At 35.6% G+C, this 7946-nt stretch overlaps 1 long non-coding RNA gene across 1 annotated transcript in view; it reads right to left on the bottom strand.

Annotated features, from left to right (window-relative positions):
• Positions 1–1042: 1042 nt before the first annotated feature.
• The window catches only part of LOC144457565 (uncharacterized), a 589857-nt gene continuing 582953 nt past the window's right edge, over positions 1043–7946 (bottom strand). The window contains exon 3 of the long non-coding RNA XR_013486981.1: positions 1043–1487. This is a non-coding gene — a long non-coding RNA (uncharacterized LOC144457565). The remainder of the gene's footprint in view (positions 1488–7946) is intronic.

The raw sequence follows: 7946 nt of genomic DNA, 5'->3' as shown, positions 1-7946 counted from the left end.
GAGATAGAGACACATGAGGTAGAGGCAAAGATTGGGGTACCCAAGCAAAATTTTTAACTAGGTTAGTGTCTGGTGGAAAGTAAAAATCATTTCCTTGCCAGCGTAGGAAAGATACATTGGATAAGCAACCAGAAAATGGAACAGTAGTAATATCTACAGATAGAAGGTCAGAGTGATTATTAGAGGCTATACAAACATATTGAGTAGATACTTCATATATCATAGAAAAGTTACTCACTGGGTATAAAGTTAGATCACACAAATTGGATGAATGTGAGAGAAGGCAGGGTTCCATCTGCCGAGTCATCATCCCACAAACAATCCCTCCATTAGTTACAACACAATCAGACAGAGTATGAGTTACATTATACCAATCTATATAGTTTCCATAGATATGAGGTAAAGCAAAGTATTTATGTAAGACAAAAGGTATTACATGAAATTGGCACATAACAGTCCAAGTTTAACTTGGTAGAGTATAATAGTTCCAGCGCACCAAAGTGGAGTGCATCTAGCATTCTCAGGTTTTTGCTTTTTCCATACATCTGACAAGTCAAGTATATCGTTCCATATGTGAGAGTTACCTTCCTGTAGTAATCTTTGGGCATTTTCCTTCTGTATGAGGGTATATAAGTTTTGCAAGGAACATTTAGTCCAATTAAATAAAACACTAATGTTTTTCATAAGGTGTAAATTAACGAGGATGCTATTATTAAAGACTTGTAAAAATTGGCCTTGATATTGTAATGTATTTTGGTGTGGCAGGATCGTTGTGGGTAACCATTGGGCATTCACAGTCAAAGCTTGAGAAACATCTTGTCCAGCACTGCGCAGTCTGCTAGCCAAGGTCTCAAGGTCTATAGAATTAACTATACCCAAACCAGTTCCTGCACCACCAAGTAATGTATCATACCAAGCTCTTTTTTTCCTGACACAACTTTCTAAAGAGGGAAAAGTTACATTATAATGAAACACTATTTTGTGTTGCAAGATAAAGGTGTTAGTACATGAGCGGGGACACGAATTATTCCAGGAGGTTTCGGAGTCACAGGTACAACCCATACTAATTGGTTTAGATATTCTTCATACAGTCCATTGGAGGTGTTACGACAATAAAAATATTTTCTGTCGTCCGCTTGTGATAGTGAGACAGTGTAGGTGGAGTTTACTTGTGTCCAATTATATGTTACAGATCTTAACCTTTTAGGAAAATATGGACTAGGTGGCCAACTTGTAAGGGTACAGGATATATTGGTACCGTTTGCTGCAGTTACAGTTAGATTAAAACTAGTTAAATTGACTCTCATTAGGGGAAATAGAGGGGTGTCCCAAACTTCTACGTTGAATGGGTATGACCAATTCATGATCTGGGTGTTGTTTTCACCAACGTAGATGGAATCAGTACGCGGTCCTTGCTGAGGATTTCCCACTGGAATACCTGGAGTCCATGCCATAGTTAGCGTGTAGCAGGAAAACACTGTAAAACACTTAATTTCGCAAAAACATTTGGGTTAGTGGGACATGATACCACTTATCATCACCAGGGTATAGAGTCTATAGAAACATATTTAAAAGACTATACACTATGACCAGTTTTGATTTATAGCAGTAATGCAGGGTTGATTCTATATTAGGAAAACTATAATGACTCAAATAGATGATATTATTAATAAAAATAGCAAAAATCATATGATCAGATCAAGAAGTACAGGAAAATATTTTGACAACATAAAATACCTCTTTTTGTCCATTTTAAATGCTAGAAAACACAGGAAACAATGGATATTTCTGTAAAATGGTAAATAGTATCTATCTAAAACCCAGGGCTGGAATTACATATAATGGGAATAGGGTAGAATTTTTTCTACTAAGATGAAGGGCCAAACAAGAATGTATAGTATCATCACTAGTATTTGATACAGTGTTAGAAATTCTAACTATTGCACTAATACTAGAAAAAGAAATTATGAGAATAAACATAGGAAAAGAGAAAATAAAATTACCACATTCCTTTTTGTAGATAATATGATTTACTTAAAGAATGCAAGAGAATCAGCTAAACTTGTTTTAAACAATTGTAACTTCTGTGAAGTAGCAGGATATAAAACAGTCATCATCAAGATTTCTATATTATTACCAAGAAAACCAAGCAGGAAAGGGTTAGAATGAGAAATTCCATTTAAAATTAGAACAAAATGAATAAAATATTTGAGAATCTATTTACCTATATATATATATAAAAGAACTGCATGTATGCAAAATTTTATGAACTACAAAACACTCTTTATTGAAAAAAGACAGACCTAAATAAAGATGTCAATTGCTCATGAGTAGTCCAAGACAATACAGTAAAAAGGACAATAATACTTAAATTACTTTGCTCATTCAATACCATTGACAAAATATAGCACTTTTTAAATAATAAAGAACCTTAAAAACCATTGACATGGAAAGGGCCTTTTTACATTTTTTGCATTATAAATATAGATATTTATAATCAAAATTGCAATTATTGGTAATGGAGAAGTGGCAGAAATAGTAATTACCTGGGATTCTTCCTTTCCTTGCTCTTATTTGAAATAGTTTCAGAAAAAGTGATAGTAGTAAGACAAGAGAACCAAAAATGAAAGGCATAAATATCAGAAAAGTGAAGACAAAATCAATAGATATAAAACAAATCCAGAAAGTCACCCATGTTTCTTTATAGCAATAAGTAAAACAAGGGGAAAATGATAAAAAAATTTCATTTTAAAATAACTAAAATTCATAAAATAAATTTCCTGATTCAGTGCCATAATTATCTAACTACCAAGAATAATTTTATATGACAATACTATATAAAGGCAATCTACTTATAACTATGATTTTTAATGTTTTTAATGTACATGAGTGTTGTTGCTATTGATAATATGGCTTATTAGGATTATAGTTTTCACAATATTGAATCAACCCAGCATTTCTCATATTAATCGAAACTACATGTTGCTGTAGTCTCTTTACTAATATTTTATTCTTTAGTTATATGTGAAATGAATTAGATATATTATTCTAATTTTATTAAATTCTTTATAGCTGAATACTTTATTTCTTGGTTATCATTTTGTTAGATTTACCTGGTTCTGAATGGGGGCAGTTAAAGTCTCCAACTATATTAGTTTTTCTATTTCTCCCTGTAACCCACTTACATTTTCTTTAAGTATTCAGATGTTATGTTGTTTAGTGCAGATATACATATATGTATATGTGTATATAGAATTAATATTACTTTATCTATCATTCCTTTATATCTCATCTACTCTCTCTCCTTATTTCTTCCAACTTTGTCCATTTTTGCTGTTGCTTTTCTTGCAATTGTCACCTCTTTTAATTCTGAATTCATAATGCATAATAAATCCTACTCTAACACTTTATTTGAATTCTGTGTGAATCTTGATATTTCAAGTGTGTGTGTGTGTGTGTGTGTGTGTGTGTGTGTGTGTGTATAGTCACATTCTGCTTTCTAATACATTCTCCTGTCCTCTAGTAAGTTCATTTCTATTCTTGATCCTTTTCAATTTATTCTATGTAGATAATTTAATACATAATTGTACATAATTTGGACATAATTGTTGGCATGTTGTCTCTCTCATTGGACTATGAGCTCCTTGAGCACAGGGACTGTGTTTTGCCTTTCTTTGTACCCCAGTGTTTAGCACAGTGCATGGCACATGGTAGGCATTTAGTAAATGTTTATTGACTAATTATAACTGTTAATTGTATTTATTTATCCATCATATTTTTATATCATTTTTCTTTTTCTGCCCACACCCTTCAATGTGATCAATATTAGTAATCTCTAATTAGAGGGTTCTCTTATCATCCTTTCTTCTTTCTCTACACCCACCCTAGACCTCAGTCACGTTTTAATATTTTCTATCTTTTTCTTTAATTTTCCTTTATGTTCTACTCTCTGAAGTTGGAATTTAATTTTCTTGTGACTACTCATTTCTCATTTAACCCTTGTCCTTTAAACTCACTCTACTCTCTGAATGTCCTCATTTTTTCCCTGTTAAATTTATTGGATATATATTACAAACTTTGTGTGTACACATGTATATGTTCTCCCTTCTTTTAAATAATAATAGCAACAACTAGTATTTATATGGCACTTACTATTTACCAGGTACTGTGTGAAACACTTTACAGATATCATTTTATTTCATCTTCACAACAATCCTGAAGTTAGGTGCTATCATTGTTTCCATTTCTTCAGTTGAGGCAAACAGAAGTGAAGTGACTTGCCTAAGCTAATATCACACAACTAATAAATGTCTGAAGCCAGATTTGAACTCAGATTTTGCTGAATCCTTTGCCCAATTTACAGAAGAGTGAAGATCATGAAATACTTGCTCTCTCACCCCTCTTTCATTTTTGTATACAATTCTAGCATACTACAATTAGGAGAAACAGTAAATTTCTTTCCCTTCATTTCTTTCACAGTTTATTCTTTTCCTTATCTTTTTCCCCCGTCTCTTTAAACTAGGCTCTTCACTTTTTCTTGTTCTATACATCCAATCAGTTGCCAGATTTTGCCTTTTATATCTTAATAACATTTCTGTCATCAAATTCCTCTCTATTCACCCAGCCACTACCTTAGCTCAGGCCTTCATCACCTCTTGCCAAATTATTGCATCAACCTTCTAATTGGTCTCTCACTACTCCAGTCCATTCTAAATACTGTTGCCAAAGTAATTTTCCTTAAGCATTTACTTGACCTCTCCTATTCAAGCATTTCCTATCGTCTTCCATTTCCTTTGAGATAAAACTGAAACTCCTCTGTTTAGCTATTAAAGCCTTTTGCAACCTGGCCTCAATTTATCTTTCCAGGCACATTGGACATTATTACCCTTCAACACTCTCTGATCCAGACAAACTGGCCTTCTTTATTTCCCTCACTCATGGAAGATCATCTGCAGTCTCTGTAGAGATTGGCTTTGCAATGGCCATTGTGCATATCTAGAATGCACTCTCTTCTTACTTCCACCTCATAGAGTCCTCTTCTTTAAGACAAAACTGAAGAAACATCTTCATAAAGCCTTTCTTGATCCTCCCAAATGGTAATGTTCTTCCTCCCAATTTACCTTGCATTTAGCTATTCTGTGTGTGTGTGTGTGTATGTGTGTGTGTGTACATAAATTTTCATTCCTTATCTACCAGGGATTACCATACCTAATCCCTTTTCTCCCTACTAACATGGATTAACTGTCTCAAAAAGGTGAGAAAAGGACTTAATTGGCTCCTGACTCTCTAGATAGAGGTTCCTGGTAGCCTCTGGCTGTACTACTATGCTTCCCAGAGCCCTAAGGTATTAAAAAGTACCACTGTTGTAGAGTTCAGGCCTCTCCAACTTGATGAATGTCTGAAGATCATGAGTCATCACACTCTGCCCTGCTGACCAAACTAGTTTTTATATAGACAGGAGGGGAGCCTCATCTGTAGAAGCTAACTGCCACTGTGTCCTTATTTCATATCCTATCATTGGTAGGTTAGGACTAAATAAAATGTCTTCAGCCAATTATTCAATGACTTATGAGTGATTTGCTTTGTCCCAACATTGCATTCCAACTGGGTACTGAAGACAGGCTCACCTGCCAAATCCTTAGCAAAATGTAACCTCATTGTCCTCAGTAGAATGTAAATTTATTGTGAATAGGAAAATTTCATTCACTGTATATGTATCTCCTATGCCTGGCCCAGAATAGGCAATTAATAAATACTTTTAGATAAACTGATAGATTGATTGTTTCCCCTGAAGCTCCCTTCTCTGAGCTTTTTATGCAGCTCTGAATTGGATGGAAGAATCTACCAGTGTGCCTCTTTTGCTCTTCTTGATCATTGTTCCATATGGTGCCTTTTTAGAGCTTTGTTAGGGTGTTTGTGGGAGTTCAGGGTTCCTCTAGTATCTTTCAAGTTTCCATCTTAACTTAAAGTCTGAATATTTTCCAAAGGAAAAATTATAGCTTAACAACAGACCTATGTCAGATTGTTCCAAATAGCTAATAATGAAAGAAATGCAAGTCAAAACAACTATGAGGTTTCACCTCACATCCTTCAAATTGGCAAAGATGGCAAAAGATGGAAATCATGTTGGAGGTGCTGTGGAAAGATAGCCACAATAAAACAGTGTCAATGGGGCTCTAAATTGGTCCAACCTGTGTGGAAAAGCATTTAGAATTAAGCAGCAAAAGTTAGCAATCTGTTCATGCTCTTTGATCCAGAGATCTCACTGCCAGATATGTATTCTGAGGAGGTCAAAGGCAGAAAGGCTGTTTGCATACATAATAAAATTGCTTTGTATTTAGTATCTATAGTTAAAATTTTGACATCTGTATCTACTCCCCCTCTGTCCCCATGAGAATGTAAGCCTATTGTTGGCAGACGTTGTTTCTTTTCTTTTTCTTTTTTGTCTTTATGCCCCCAGCATTTAGCACAGTATGTAGCTATATGATTAATCCTTTTTATTTTTATTTTTGCATTGCATTGGATTGAAGCTACAAAGCTGTTTGCAAAGAGAAATATTAACAAAGTCCAGACTTTTCTTGCTCTTGGTAATGACAAAAAGATTCAAAAGGTTATGACTTTGGATCAGATTCCCATATTCAGATATTTTGTATATTGACCAATTTCACTGATTCCTCAATAATTATTTCAACTTTTGACTGTATTGTCTAAACCTGATTGTATTTTCCCTTTAGGTAAACATACCTATATGTAATACTTATTTTTTCACTAGGTAGGTCTTTAAGGCAAGGTCTATATCAATCAATTAATCAATTTATAAACATTTATTTAGTGCCTACTAAATGCCAGACATCATGGTAAGCACTGAGAATACACAAAGGACCAAAAGGCAGTCCCTACCCTCAAGGATCTTACAACCTAATGGAAGAAACAATATGCAAATAAATACATACAAAACAAGCTATATACAGGATATATGAGGGGGTGAGGTTAGAACCACAAAAGATGGAAGGCACTGGAATTAAGAGGGGTTAGGAAGAGGTAGGATTTTAATTGGGACCCTGATGCCAGGGAGGTTAGTAGTCAAGAATGGAAGAGGGAGAGTATTCTAGCCTTGGGGAACAGACAGAGATAATGATTAGAGCTGAGATGGAATATCTTGTTCATGCAACAGCAAAAAGATGGGGTGAAACAATCTTTTAGCTCAGGAAATTTGGAAGATTGGCAAGACAGGTCTGTTTCCCTCCAGTAAAAAGGAAACTCAGTCCTGGACAGAAAGCATCCCAGAAAGTCAACAGTAAGCCCCATTTCAGTAAACTGTCAGGAGATACTGAGCCTTAGTGTGGTGGAGCAGGCAAATGCCAACCAGCCCTAACTTATATCTCCCTGCCATGCCCTAGCATAGCCAGAGGGATGGGCAGACTCTAGTTCCAAGAACCATCTGCTTCAGCATAACCGTGGTCAAATAGGCAGCCTCTAGTGGCCAGACTGCCACGTGCTTCTACACAGCTCCAGGGAAATGCAGAAACACCTCATCCACCTCAGCACATGCCAGACACCAGCCTTAGAACCCTATCTCAGTACCAGTTAAGCTGCCATACCCCTAACAGTCTCCAGCAGCAGCAGCCACCCCCACCCCACTCCCTCAACATAGCATCATACACGAGGATCACTCATGGGCCTCAGGGCAACATCAGTGCAGTGCCAGGTAAACAGCCAGCCTCAGACAGTGACCTTTCCACCCCAGGAGCAGAGCTCAAATTTAAAAGAAAGAAAAAGGCTGAAAAAGATGAGCAAAAACCAACAACAAAAAGCATCTGACCATGGAAGTTATTATGGTGACAGGGAAGAGCAAGACACAAACTCAGAAAAGGAAAATAATGTCAAAAAACCTATAAGCAAAACCCCAAAATAAAATGGAAACTGTTTTCGAGCCCAGAAAGATC

The sequence above is a fragment of the Phascolarctos cinereus genome, unplaced genomic scaffold (assembly GCF_003287225.1).
Source record: "Phascolarctos cinereus isolate Bilbo 61053 unplaced genomic scaffold, phaCin_HiC Scaffold_5;HRSCAF=322, whole genome shotgun sequence".
NCBI classification, from domain to species: Eukaryota; Metazoa; Chordata; class Mammalia; order Diprotodontia; family Phascolarctidae; genus Phascolarctos; species Phascolarctos cinereus.
This window is presented reverse-complemented; position numbering and strand designations above follow the sequence as displayed.